This window comes from Budorcas taxicolor, chromosome 5, assembly GCF_023091745.1.
Source record: "Budorcas taxicolor isolate Tak-1 chromosome 5, Takin1.1, whole genome shotgun sequence".
NCBI classification, from domain to species: Eukaryota; Metazoa; Chordata; class Mammalia; order Artiodactyla; family Bovidae; genus Budorcas; species Budorcas taxicolor.
In genome coordinates this window covers 6,203,106-6,218,707 of record NC_068914.1, presented here as the reverse complement: position 1 = coordinate 6,218,707, position 15,602 = coordinate 6,203,106, and positions in this window count along the sequence as shown.

The window sequence follows — 15,602 nt, the reverse complement described above, 5'->3', positions numbered from 1 at the left end:
CACAACAAACTGTGGAAAATTCATAAAGAGATGGGAATACCAGACCACCTTACCTGCCTCTCTGAGAAATCTGTATGCAGGTCAGGAAGCAACAATTAGAACTAAATATGGAAAAACAGACTGGTTCCAAATAGGAAAAGGAGTACATCAAGGCTGTATATTGTCACCTGCTTCTTTAACTCCTATGCAGAGTACATCATGAGAAACGCTGGGCTGGAGGAAGCACAAGCTGGAATCAAGATTGCTGGGAGAAATATCAATAACTTCAGATATGCAGATGACACCACCCTTTTGGCAGAAAGTGAAGAAGAACTAAAGAGCCTCTTAGTGAAAGTGAAAGAGGAGAGTAAAAAAGTTGGCTTAAAGCTCCACATTTAAAAAAGTTAAGATCATGGCATCTGGTTCCATCACTTCATGGCAAATAGATGGGGGAACAATGAAAACAGTGAGAGACTTTATTTTTTGGGGCTCCAAAATCACTGCAGATGGTGACTGCAGCCATGAAATCAAAAGACACTTGCTCCTTGGAAGAAAAGCTATGACCAACCTAGACAGCATACTAAAAAGTAGAGACATGACTTTTCTCATAAAGGTTGGTCTAGTCAAATCTATGTTTTTTCCAGTAGTCATGTATGGATGTGAGAGCTGGACTATAAAGAAAGCTGAGTGCTGAAGAGTTGATGCTTTTGAACTGTGGTTTTGGATAAGACTCTTGAGAATCCCTGGGACTGCAAGGAGATCAAACCAGTGAATCCTAAAGGAAATCAGTCCTGAATATTCATTGAAAGGACTGATGCTGAAGCTGAAACTGCAATACTTTGGCCACCTGATGCAAAGGATGGACTCATTAGAATATACCCTGATACTGGGAAAGAATGAAGGCAGGAGGAAAAAGGGATGACAGAGGATGAGATGGTTGGATGGCATCACCAACTTGATGGACATGAGTCTGAGCAAGCTCTGGGAGTTGGTGATGGACAGGGAAGCCTGGTGTGCTGCAGTCCATAGCGTAGCAAAGAGTCGGACATGAGACTGAGCGACTGAAGTGAACTAGCGTTGTTATTCGATGATACATTCCCTGACTTGGCTTTGATAAGGGCCTGAAAATTTTATTTATTTTTTTAGCCAGTGAAAACACTCTACATCCTTAAGGGTGAGAAATGGGGAAGATGGGGGAAAAAAGTAGAACTCAATGTTAACTCTAGCTTATCAGTTGTAGGCTTTCTAGTCCATGCTACAAATTTGCAAGGCACCTTAAGATACTTAACATACTGCCACAGATTTGTAACAGTTAGTTGAGTTAGTTTCTGGAGTCTTTAGGGAAGAATCTGTGTCCTTGTGGGGCTTTGTCTATGGCTCAGTGGGTAAAGAATCTGCCTTCAGTCCAGGAGACACAGGAGATGTGAGTTCCATCCCTGGGTTGAAAGATCCCCTGGAGAAGGAAATGGCAACCTACTCCAGTATTCTTTATTGGTAAATCCCATGAAACAGGAGCCTGGTGGGCTACAATCCAAAGGATTGCAAAGAGTCGGATATGACTCACCACACGAACACACACACACAGCGTGTCCTCCTTCATTTAGGTTGTTGGCAGAATTCAGTATTTTGCAGTTGCGGGATCCAAGCCCTATTTTCCTCCCAGTTATAAAATGAGGGCCATCCTCACCCAGAGGGCACTGTACTCCTTGCCTGTGGCATTCCTCCTTCTCAAAAGTCAGCACCTTTTTCTCACATAGCTACTTTCTGACTCTCTCTCTTTCCTCCTTCCTTTAACATTTCTGAGGTCTTGGGAGATTAGATTTGGCACACCCAGATCAGACAGGATAATCTTTTTTTATCTCAAGGTCCTTTCTGTAATCATAGACAAAGTCCCTTTGCCCTGTAAGGTGACATATTCACAGGTTCCAGGCATTAGGGCTTGGGTGTCTTTGAGGCTCCATGATTCTACTGAGCACATATCTGGACAGACCTGGGCAGGTAGGGAGAAAAAAATGAGAATAAATCTGAGATTTATTCATTTCACTACAAGTGACTTGAGTGTTCATGGCAAAAGAAACCACAACTAATGAATCAGTACGTGTAACAGATTAAGAGTTTTAAAACAGAAAAGGAAAAAAACAAACAAACAAATTTTCAGGGTTGCAGTTATAGGTCCTGCTAACTGCAGTTTAAATTGCACTTTAAGGAATTTTTGACAGATTGGTAAATTACAACCTACACATCCTTAATTAATTTTGTCATATCTCCAATTCTTTCAGATTGCCTCAGTTCCTTTCCTTACACATTTTGCTAGTGGCTCTGGGTTTGGTTGCTCCTCCAAGAAAACTGAGGCAAATCAGAAAGAATGGCAGACACACACACACGTGTGTGTGTGTGTGAGAGAGAGAGAGATAAAGAGAGAGAGAGAAATTTATGCTCTGCTCTTTGACTAAATTTGTAAAAATATAGAAAATGGAATGGATTATGTTAATATAGAAGAATTACATGGAACAATAATTTGAACTAATATCCAAATAATAATAAGCAATAATAAGAAAGAATACTAAGGGGCTACAGGTCAAGTGGCAATTAGAATCCAAAATCCAAAAACTTACTCTTATGAGCATTTTGTCAGGTAAAAATGGGCTTAACAAAGGCTTCTATGGGACAGGCTGGGAGACCAAAAAAGGCTGACTGGGAGAGGGTAACACTCAAAGAGCTTTTCTCTTGCACATTAGGAGCTTTATAAAACTATTGGTACTCGGGTCTCCACTGCAGAGATTCTGATTTAATTGATCTGAGAGTTTTGTTGTTGTTTGTTTTTACAACATCGCAGGTGGTTCTAATATTCAATCAGGGTTGAGAATAATTCTAAAAATCCTCATGACCAGCCATCACGACAGAGGGCTGTCTGTACATATATAGGTATAGTCTGAATCACTTTGCTGTGCACCTGAAACAACACAGCAGTGTTAATCAACTGTAATATAAAATAAAAGTTAAAACACACACACACACAGAGGGCTCTCAAGGGCAGGGATACAGCATCAGAGGTGACTGAGACTGGGGTTCCAGGGTGCATCCATCTCCAGACTGAGTCCTTCTGTAATCCCACATCTCTGCTTTCTTGCCTGTCCAGTCAGATGGAGATGGAAGTTCATGATTTTGGCCAAAGGATCAGCGTTGGTTTCTCCTCCCAAGGAGCCTGGTACTGGAGTTCCCCTCATTCGTTTCTAAAAGGAAAAAAAAAAAAAAAAAAACTCCCCTTCCTTCTTTCTCACTGCAATTCAGACTACTCCAAGTGTATCATTATACGCATAAGTATAAAGGGGGGAATAACTCTAAATATGGTGGTGGTAAAGGTGACTCCCAGGTGCCTTGCTTCTTTCCCTTCCAGGGATCCAATTTGACTTCCCAGTGGGAAGTCATTCCATTTAAGTCATATAGTTCCTCCAGGGTCTGAAGCTCTTTCGTCCCTTTTCTTTACCACAGGGTCATTCTGGGGCACTGTTTCTTCTTGCTCCAGTTGTAGGGGCTAACCCTTGCCCCCAGATTTGGAGAGAAATAGGTTTCTTGTGTCTTACTAAGGTGATCATCAGCGATGTTGCATGTTCTCCTCTAGAGCTGCTGCTGGGGCAGATGGTAACGAGACCCTTTTAAAAAAAGCAAGTCTTCATATTTTAATTCTCTTGTTTCTTTTCTTATTTCAGGTGTTTTCATCTTTCTCCCTTGTTCTCCATAGAACTTGGTCACAAGTTCTGCTGGATTTACGGGCAGAGTAGACATGGAACCCTGTATATCCAACATGCAGGTTCAGCCCCACTGCTTGAGCTAGGTGGGCTGTTTCTATTCTGATGCCCTTTCTCCTCTGTAGGTTACACAGTAGGAGATAACCTTTGAGATGGAAACACTTTTGTTCCCTGTGGTGTTCCTAACAGCCTACAGTCTACACCCGATAGACTTAACAGGTGAAAGACAAATTCCATGCATTTCATCATGCAAGGAGTTAAGGGGAGGGCCTACCAGAGGTGCATTCAAGCTGGGAAGTATAGCTATCACAAGTAAGCAATGTTCTGTTCCCAGCAGCAGAGTCTGAAAAAAGTTAGGTGACAGTGATCCTGGAAATTAGAACATTTCCATATAATTCTTTGTCTTCTGAGTGTCTCTCGAGTGACACTTAATGGTAACAAACTTCGGATGATGAGCACCCTGAATCCCCCATCTTAGATCTGTGGCTAGGATGAGATTCAGATACCCATGCCAATATTTGCATCTGGCATTTTTTTTCTTTACTGAATGAATTCATTTTTTCCAACCCTCAGTGCCATGTACAAGGAGGCAATGAAGACTATAGTTTCAATAATCTCTGATTACAGTATCTTTTGAATTTCAGCCCTTATTGACAATGCTTCACTTATAGGCACCACATTTCTGCAAAGCACTGGCAATATCAGTTTACTTTAGCTATATACAGTTTTGCTTCACTATTTTCTTACCTCAATATTAAAAATACCTGTCTGGGTGAAGAAAAGTTGGGTCGGTGTCCAGTCTGTTTTATAGAGCACCATTTTCTGGTGGAAAACGTTGGTTTGTTCCCCAGTTTTTGGTTGTACTCAGGTCTCTGACTCAAACAACAAATGGTGGAGAAGACACTCCTTTTCTTTCTTCAGGTTTTCTTTTTTTTTAATGCAATATTGTCTGCTTTTATTTATTTCTTTTTACAAACTTTATTGGAGGATCATTGCTTAACAGTATTGTGATAGTTTCTGCTGTACAACGAAGTGAATCAGCCATGCTGCTGCTGCTGCTGCTGCTTCAGTCGTGTCTGACTCTGTGCGACCCCATAGACGGCAACCCACCAGGCTCCTCCATCCCTGGGATTCTCCAAGCGAGATCACTGGAGTGGGATGCCATTTCCTTCTCCAATGCACGAAAGAGAAAAGTGAAAGTGAAGTCGCTCAGTCGTGTCGACCCTCAGCGACCCCATGGACTGCAGCCTTCCAGGCTCCTCCATCCATGGGATTTTCCAGGCAAGAGTACTGGAGTGGGGTGCCATTGCATGTACATATATCCCCTCTGTTTTGGACTTCCTTACCATTTGTCACTTTCCTTCCCATTTAGGTCACCATCGAACATTGAGTTGCCTAGAGAATCCCAGGGACGGGGGAGCCTGGTGGGCGGCCGTCTATGTGGTCGCACAGAGTCAGACACGCCTGAAGCGACTTAGCAGCAGCAGCAGCAGAGCACTGAGTAGAGTTCTCTGTATACAGTAGGTTCTCATTAGTGATCTATTTTATACATGGTGGTGTATATATGTCACTTCCAATCTCCCAATCCATCCCACCTTCTCCCCCTACCTCTCTTGTATTTAATAACATTAAAGTGGAGCTTCTCTTGATGAAAACCTTAGTAGGATTTTCCTAAGTCAGCTTTATCTACATCAAAATTAGAGACTAGTTTTCTCTAGGTCTGCATGACTTCATTTACCATGTTATATTTTCATGTTTTCCCTGTATCCTCATCTGTATGTTAGTGAGAGCTTGGAAGAAGTTGTATCTGGAGTTGCTGCCAGCCATTGTTTTAAACCAAAAGTCTTCAAAACTTCTTATCATTTCTCCTTATTTTAAGCCACCTGGCTTAGATTTTTCTCACCCATACCCTTCCTCTTGTTTCTGACTTTTGCATGGTGGAACGATCGTAATTCTTGTACTTTGTGTGAACATAATTATTGCTGTTTGGAATATTGCTTCCCTGCTTAGGAAGGCACCTGTGTGTGCTAAGTCACTTCAGTCGTGTCTGACTCTTTGTGACCCCATGTGACCGCCAGGCTCCTCTGTACATGGGATTCTCCAGGCATGAATACTGGAGTGGGTTGCCTTGCCCACCTCCAAAGGATCTTCCCAACTCAGAGATCAGACCCACGTCTCTTAAGTCGCCTTAGGCAGGTGGGTTCATTACAACCAGAGCCACCTGGGAAGCTTAGGAAGGTAATCATGTCAAAGAGTCAATTTCTCTCAAAAATGAGATACAACAAAGAATCCTCAGGATGTTCTTTTACCACAAAAATTCATTTTTCATCCTCCAGCTATTCTGAGGACTGTAATGATACTGAAGGATTGACATATGCATCTTTATCTGCCTCCCATGTGGCCCAGGGATCACCTGGAAAGATGGTCCTTAGGAAGGTAGAAATTGTCCAGCATCTTCCCACACTCCTCATAGATAGAGACGTTACTTGTTCCCTTACATGGCTACTGATGAAAGGGTAGGACCCAGTTTGCAAGTTTGAGATATTTAGGCAGGGAAAACTCTGGGTGGATCAGGACAGAAGAATAGCTACCTCCATCTATTAAAAAAAAAAGTTAAGTCTTTATTGAATTTGTAACAATCCTGCTCCTGTTTTATATTTTAGTTTTTGGCCCCAAGGCATGTGGGGTATTAGGTTTCCCCTGACCAGTTATTAAAGTTGCACCACCTGCAATGGAAGGCAGGGTCTTAATCACTGGACCACCAGGAAAGTCCCTGTATCTCTATTTAGACAATGAAGAAGTAAAATCATTCCAGGTGAGGTGACGTGATAGGATCTATATGGACGGAGATGGCTTCACACAACACACATGGGAGGATGAGGAAGAAAGTGTGAGGAGGGAGTGGGGGAGGGGAAAGGGCTACCACGAGGATGAGAGTAGGATGTAAGGCTAGGACAGGGCAGAGCGGTGGGGAGGGTGAGTATGCAGATTGGCGATGAGAAGAGAATGTATGTGGAGGGAGAAGGAGGATGTGACGCTAGTACAGAAAAGGTAAGGATGGGGCCGTGGAGACAGGAGTGCTGGGGCAGACAGAGAACAGCTGGTATGCATGAGGGATGGATGCGAGGCCTGAAATGGGCTTTCAGGTTAGAGAGGTGGAGGTGTAAGATCAGTGAGCCTGGGGAGAAAGTGACTTGTGAATGGAACAGACCGTTCACCTGGCTTCATAAATAAAGCTTCCTATATGAAGGACTTAATCAACATCCAGACAACATTGGTGGGGGAGGGGGGAGAGATATTGACGGCTTAAAAAAATGAAAGGAAATTTTAATTATACTGCTAGTGATAAACCATGGTGAAAAATAGATGGTTTCCTCCCTGAACCTTGGCACAGCTAACTCCCAGTTTGGAAATTCTGAGGGTTAAAGTAGGCTGCTAGGGAAGATTTTTGCCTCTGTGCCAATAGAGGTAGTCCAGGGAGACGTGAGCAGCTGTCTGGCCAGGATGCCCTAGGAATAGTGAGTGATTATCCCTCTGAGAGCCCCTTGTGAGATGTTATAGGATAGACTCACGGGACCTCGAGGGCCAGGACTGAGTGGGGCAGTTATCTTCAGGGGCATTCTGTTCTCTGCAGTCCATCTAGACCAAGGTGGAGCCCCTTTTCAGGTAACTCACACTCAAAAAAGCTGCTTTCCTATCCCAACTTGATATTCAGAGAAGATCAGATTGGCCCTGACCTCTGGGATACCCTGGAGAATTCCTTGGACAGAGGAGCCCGGGGTGGGGGGGCTACAGTCCATGGGGTCACAAAGAGTCAGACGTGACTGAGTGACTAACAGTTTCGCTTTCATGGGATGCTTCTTTCTGTAATCTGAAGATAGCCCAGTTGAAGGCTTCTGTCTGGGACCTGAGACAAGTTCTTTGCTCCTACCAGAGTCTTCATGGTTGCCCAAATAAGAAGGCTAAATCCTTCAGAATTGAAAAGTCATTCACTCTTGCACTGAGAAAGACGGATAACCCAAATGCTAGATGCTGTTCTCAGGAAGGCTATGCTACCATCCACGCCTAAGCCCAAACCTGCTCCATCCTACCAATTTGTCATGCTTAGAACACAGCAGGCTACAAAAGAATCTACATGAGATCCAATTCTGTCTCTGCTTGCTAAAACAAAAATAAGTCTAGAGAAAGGTTCAGAGTCATATTTCACACGTCTCTTAGTAAATTAATTATAGGCAGCTATAATTCATCATACTTTCAATTAACAATTAATTATGTACAAGAGAGACAAATGTTTTATTGAGACCAAGAAACAACATGTATCATTCGTAGTGTGGCATTTTCTCCCCGCACCAAAGGGAGAGGATTTATGGGCTACAGATGACATGAACCAGTCTTGCTCTGAAAAATGCAAATTTACCTGGACCTGCTATGGAAATAATTTCCTGGAGTTGGAAAGGCTTGAAGTCTGACACTCAGAGAATTTAGTACTTGGTCAAGCTCCTTCCTCACCCCAGGGAAGGTCCTACTTGGGGGATGTGTGTGGATGTGTGTGTGTGAGAGCTCAGAATGCAGGGTCCCCTCCCTCAGTCTGTGCAGGTCTGGGAAGTTGCTGGTGTGGGGAGAAGCCAGTGAGAGGGGAGTAGAAGCAACAAGACTCCCCTGCTACCCCATCGATGTCCCATCTCTGCTAAGAGCATTGTCTACACGCTAGGTGGGCTTATTCCCAAGTTTGAGCACTCTCTGCTTGATGCACAATAGGCCAATGATCCAAGAGATGAAGTGTTAAGGCAGGGAATACAAGTTTATTTGGAGAGCCAGCTGATTGAGAAGATGGCAGACTAACATTTCAAAATAACCATCTTGTTGGGGTCTGGATGCCAGGTCCCTTTATGGATCAGAGATGAGAGGAGTGAGGAAGCAAAGTAAAAAGGCCATTTAATCTTGCAAATATCTCCTAGAATGGTGAGCCTCAGGCAGGTGAATGTGTTTATTTTGTCTTTCTGCCATCTACAGTTAGAGTGGGTTCTGAACAACAGCACTTTAGCTTAGCAGTCAGGCAGAGTCAGGATTCCCTGAGACAGGCCATTATGTGTGATTATTATAACAACAGTGGCTAAAGAAACTGATCTAGCACAGAAGAGTCAAAAATTGACTCTTCCCTGTTACAGGCTCAGCAATATGGCAGTGGCACCTGAGTGCTGACAGTTCTCTTTACTGCAGATGTCTCCTGGATCCCTGAAATTCATGACCCCTTTTCACATTACTGGCAGAGCTCCTCTTTCCCAGCCTTGTAGGACTTATCCCATCCCTGCTCCAAGTATCACTCTGAGCACCTTGAATCAATAGATATCACCTTTGAGGGATGGTTCAGGAAACTCAAAGGGAGCCAATAAACCTCATGGAACACTTGCTGGAAAATAGACTCTTTTTCCTCTACTGCATTTGTGTGGTGATATAGAATGTTACTAATGCTACTACTACTGCTGCAAGTATTAATAGTATTATTAATAACAGTAATAATAGCACTAATTCTTTTAGGGCTCTTAGTCAATGGTGAAAACAGTTTTAAGTGCTTTATGTGTATTCACTCATTTAATACTTAAAACTCTAAGAGGATATATTATGATTATTGTCTCCATTTTACAGAAGAAAAAGTTAAATCTGGAGCTTTTTACCTTCCCGAGGTCACAGGTTGGTAGAAACTAGGGCCAGGATTTAAATTGAATCCTTGTAACTACATGAAACTTGTAACTGCTAACGCCAAGAGGGGAAGTGTAAACTGCTGAGAGCTTTAGACTTGAAGATAAGGACTTGAAGAGGACATAGATTCTGAGGAAGCAGAGGGAATATCTTGTGAGACTTTCTGGAGCCAGAATTATGTCTGGCCTTTTAAATCATGTAAATCAATACATTTTTTCTGCACTTGAGCCCTTTTGGAATGAATCTTCTCTTCCGTTCAGTTGAAAAAAATCAAATGTAGAGTTTGGCACCAGGAAGCAGGAGTTGAAAGTGTCAAGCACTGATGTGGAGTTGGCTGAATTGACATATTCAGAAGGGCAGTGGGTGGAAAACCTATTTCCGGCAGAAGGATTAGCACACCTTGTTTTGCAGTAATGAATTAACTGGTTGAATTGTCCTGTATTGGCCTTTGAGATTCAGATCACTCATCTTTCAAAAGTGTAGCAGTAGGGATCGTGGGAAAAAAAAATCAGGATGTTGAGGTTGACCACTTCTCCCTGCCTTTAATAAGATCTGTTCTGATTGTCTAATATATGTTACAAACAACTCCAAAACTCAGTGGCTTAAAACATATTTATAATGATGATGTCATTGTTATGTTGTATCTCAGCTGGTAAAGAATCCACCTGCAATGCGGGAAACCTGGGCTTAGTCTCTGGGTTGGGAAGATCCCCTGGAGGAGGGCACGGTAACCCACTCCAGTATTCCTGCCTGGAGAATCCCCATGGATAGAGGAGCCTAGAAGGCAACAGTCCAGTGGGTCACAAAGAGTTGGACACAGCTGAGCAACTAAGCATAGCATAGTCATGGTTCTGTAGGTTGTCTGGGCCCAGCTTGGTGGTTCTTGCTTAGAGCTGGTCATGTTGCAGTTTGCTGGTGGCTGAATCAGCAATCATCTGAGGGGTCTGTGGGTTAGATATTTAGTCAGCTCACACACAGGGGAGAGATCGCAACTCCAGGGGAGAGGACTATGTAAGGATGAGACTATGTGGATGCATGGCTTATAGACAGGTCAGTTGAGAGACTGGCTAGCTACCACAGGCACTCCAAGGAAGTGAGGTGCTTCCTTTGATCTAAACCAAGGAGAAGGAGAGAGGCCTCAGTCAGAAAGACTGTCTGAAGCCTGTAGTCTAAACTAAGCGGGGGTAAAATAACCTGCGGGCTTGCAGTTGAAAAAGATGATCTCCTCTCTGCACAGAAACTAAGACTAGGATGTGGGAAAGAGGATAATACCGAGGGGCAGGACCATCCTGACCACCTTCTCCACTCCCTATACATACAACTTCATCCAGGTCTTTTTCAACTGGCTCTAATTCCACATTCTCTGCCTGGTACCGTGATGATGTCCTGCAACACTACCTTGCAAGAATTGTTTTGAGGTGCCTCTAGCTCCTAGGCTGTGCTTCTGACTTAACTGAGACAGTGTGTGTGTGTGTGTGTGTGTGTGTGGTGGAGAGCAAAGGACACCAGTACCTGCCGTGAGGGGGCCAGTTTCCCCAGACCATGTTCCTTGTATAATATGACCTGACAAGGTCTCTGGCTGAAGCTGCTGCTTTGTGAACTGGCTGGAAGCAAATAGACCAGAAACCCCTGCATGTGTGCATGCTCAGTAGCTCAGTCGTGTCTGACTCTTTGTGACCCCGTGGACTGTAGCCCGCCAGGCTCCTCTGTTCATGGAATTTTCCCAGCAAGAATACTGGAGTGGGTTGCCATTTCCTTCTCCAGGGGATCTTCCCCACCCAGGGATCAACCCCTCATCTCCTGCATCACAGGCAGGTTCTCTATCCTTGAGCCACCAGCAAAGCTCCTAGAGAGTCTTTAAAAGAGCTCTTCTGATGTGCAATGGGTGTGATAAATCACTCCAGTAGTGTCTGACTCTATGTGACCCCCATGGACTGTAGCCCACCAGGCTCCTCTGCCTATGGGAGTCTCCAGGCAAGAATACTGGAAGGGGGTGCCCTTCCCTTCTCCAGGTGATCTTCCTGACCTTGGGATCAAACCTGGGTCTCCTGAATTGCAGGCAGATTCTTTACCATCTGAGCCACTAGGGAAACCCAGATACCTCAGTTTGATCATACTTGACCTATGATTGCTCAGGTCTAGATAAACATAGAGAAATATTATTTTATCTTGCATTTTTTTTTTATTCCTAGTGAGGTCAAGTCGGAGAAGGCAATGGCAACCCACTCCAGTACTCTTGTCTGGCAAATCCCATGCATGGAGGAGCCTGGTAGGCTGCAGTCCACGGGGTCACTAGGAGTCAGAAATGACTGAGCAACTTCACTTTCACTTTTCACTTTCATGCATTGGAGAAGGAAATGGCAACCCACTCCAGTGTTCTTGCCTGGAGAATCCCAGGGACGGGGGAGCCTGGTGGGCTGCCATCTCTGGGGTCGCACAGAGTCAGACACGACTGAGGTGACTTAGCTGCAGCAGCAGCAGCAGTGAGGTCACGTATTTCAACATGTTTGTTTGTACTTTTCCTTCTGTGAATTTCTTCTTTATGTCTTTTATTCATGTTTCTATTAGATAGTTATCTTTCTGTTATAAGTTTGGACCAAGTTTCATGATATACAATTGTCATATATTTATGCTACAAATATTTCTTCAATATATTTTTTATTTACTGATTTTAATAACCGTGTAATTTTCTATTAAGACATAGTAATTAAATATATCTATATTTCTATCATTTTTTAAGGTAACTTTTGGAATTCTTACCTTTCTTTTCAAGATATCTCTATACTTCCTGGATATTCTCCTATTGCTCAAGCTGGGGGTTCCTAAAGGGTTTTTCATCAACTTGGAATCCCTCAGAACCCAGTTCTACATTAAGTCCGAAGTTGGTACCACTCAGTAAATGCTAGTGAAAAATTTTTAGAAAAAAATGACAAAGGGTGTTGGTTTCAACCAAATCAGTGTTCTAAATGGACTTGCAATTATTTATTTATTTTTTACTTATGCAACTGGAATCAAAGGGAGAATCCTAAGTGGTAGGCATGGCTCAAAAGGGAATAGCAGGTATCACTGTGTGTCATCTTGTAACTACGGCTCAGCGTGGCAAAATGCTCACAGTGAGTCTTTGGGCTAAAGAGAAACGTCCGAGCCGTAAGGAGCTCCGCGCTTGATTGTCTTCTTCCTGGACCCAGTCACTGCCCTTCCGCTGAGTCTGTCCCTCCATCTCAGTCTTCACTCTCTCTTCCTTGTCCTCCTGTCTCATATCCTGCCGTTCTTGCTCCTTTCTTCTGTTTCCTTCTTTAAGTTGAAGTCTTATGAGAACTAGACTCAGTCTCATTTTGGAACCTCCCCAGAAAAGAGCCCAGCCCCCGGTTTTGTCTCTCAAAGACCCTGCCCCTTCTGCAGGCAGCATTGCTTCTTTCTCTTGTGAACAAGAATATTGGGTATCATCCTTTTCCTCTGAGGAAGGCATTCCTTCTAGGAATAGTTAAAGCTTCCCTCAGAAAGCAAAATTTTGATACCATCTCCCCAACTTCTTCTCCCCTCAGTGCATCAATCCCCCAGTTATAGTCCGACCTTGATCTTGGACACCTTGAAGACAGAATTATGTTCATAGCAGTGATCTGGAGATGAAGTGATTTCTATTTATTATAATTTCCAAGCATATTTTCCTAAGGTGGATAAATTAGTCATTACCTAACCATATCATCAATTTAGTTTATTTTATCATTCATTAAGCTACTATGTGGATTAAGACCTGTGCTAGATGCTGAAGAACTTAATATGTATTGTCTTTAGGCAAAGTCAATGTTTAAAGTCTATTGTGAGAGAAGACAATTTCAAAAAGCAGAATAGCTTAAGGTGGAAAATAATTAATATGCAAATAGAAGCACTAAGTACTATGAGGTAAGGAGAGATTAATCATAACTAAGGAAATAATACTGCTATGAGTAATAGTAGTGGTGATATTTCTACTTGATGATCCTTTGTATCTTCTATTTCTTTGCCAAGACTTTATGTTTCCTTCATTTTTATTTTTTTTGAATCTTGTTCATAATTGCTCACTGAAGCGTTTTTATGATGGCTGGTTACAACCCTTGTCTGATAAGTTTGTCTCTGCCATCTTGGTGTTTATTGTGTATTTTCATTCAGTTTGGGATGTTCTTGGTTCTTAGTATGACAAATGATATCAGTTGAAGTCTGGATGTTTGGGGTGTTATGAGATATTTTGGTCTTAGTTAAACCTCTGTTTTCAGTTGACTTTGCCTGATGCTGCTGTAGTAGGGGCAGGGAGTGTATAATCTAGTAGCTGCCAAGTTGATGCAAAAGTCCGGATTCTCCACTCAACCTCTGTTAACACCAGGGGTGGGGCGGGTGAGGCTCTACTTTACTATGAGACCAGGAGTCCTAGTGCCTCATTAGGCCATCAGTTCAGTTCAGTTCAGTTCAGTCACTCAGTCATGTCCGACTCCTTGCAACCCAATGAACTGCAGCACACCAGGCTTCCCTGTCCATCACCAACTCCCAGAGTTTACTCAAGTTCATGTCCATTGAGTCAGCGATGCCATCCAAAAATTTCATCCTCTGTTGTCCCCTTCTCCTCCCACCCTCAATCTTCCCCAGCATCAGGGGCTTTTCGAATGAGTCAGTTTTTCACATCAGATGGCCAAAGTATTTGAGTTTCAGCTTTAGCATCAGTCCTTCCAATGAACACCCAGGACTGATTTCCTTTAGGATGGAATGCTTGGATCTCCATGCTGTCCAAGGAATTCTCAAGAATCTTTTCCAACACCACAGTTCAAAAGCATCAGTTTTTCAGTGCTCAGCTTTCTTTACAGTCCAACTCTCACATCCACATATGACTCCTGGAAAAACCATAGCTTTGACTAGATGGACCTTTGTTGGCAAAGTAATGTCTCTGCTTTTTAATATGCTGTCTAGGTTGGTCAGAGCTTTCTTTCCAAGGAGCAAGCATCTTTTAATTTCTTGGCTACAGTCACCATCTGCAGCAGTCTTGGAGCTCAAATAAGTAAAGTCTGTCCCTGTTTCCATTGTTTCCCCATGTACTTGCCATAAAGTGATGGGACCAGATGCCATGATCTTAGTTTTCTGAATGTTGAGTTTTAGGCCAATTTTTTCATTTTCCTCTTTCACTTTCATCAAGAGGCTCTTTAGTTCTTCTTTGCTTTTTGCCATTAGGGTGGTATCATCTGCATATCTGAGGTTATTGATATTACTTCCAACAATCTTGATTCCAGCTTGTGTTTCATCCAGTCCAGCATTTTTCATGATGTACTCTGCAAAAAAGTTAAATAAGCAGGGTGACAATATACAGCCTTGACATACTCTTTTTGCAATTTGGGACCAGTCTGTTGCTCCATGTCCAGTTCTAACTGTTGCTTCTTGACCCACATACAGGTTTCTCAGGAGGCAGGTAAGGTGGTCTGGTATTCTCATCTCTTTAAGACTTTTCTACAGTTTGTTGAAATCCACACAGTCAAAGGCTTTGTCATAGTCAATAAAGCCGAAGATGTTTTTCTGGAACTCTCTCACTTTTATGATGATCCAACAGATGTCTGTAGTTTGATCTCTGGTTCCTCTGCCTTTTCTAAATCCAGCTTGAACATCTGGAAGTTTATGGTTCACATAACTGTTGAAGCCTGGAGAATTTTGAGCATTACTTTGCTAGTGTGTGAGATGAGCGCAATTGTGCAATAGTTTGAGCATTCTTTGGCATTGCCGTTCTTTGGGATTGGAATGAAACTGATCTTTTCCAGTCCTGTGGCCACTGCTGAGTTTTCCAAATTGGCTGGCTTATTGCGCGAAGCACTTTCACAGCATCATCTTTCAGGATTTGAAATAGCTCAACTGGAATTCCATCACCTCCACTAGCTTTGTTCATCGTGATGCTTCCTAAGGCCTACTTGACTTTGCATTCCAGGATGTCTGGCTCAAGGTGAGTGATCACACCATCGTGATTATCTGGGTTGTGAAGATCTTTTTTATATAGTTCTTCTGTGTATTCTTGCCACCTCTTCTTAATATCTTCTGCTTCTGTTAGTCCATACCATTTCTGTCCTTTATTGTGCCAATCATTGCATGAAATGTTCCCTTGGTATCTCTAATTTTCTTGAAGAGATCTCTGGTCTTTCCCATTCTGTTGTTTTCATCTATTTG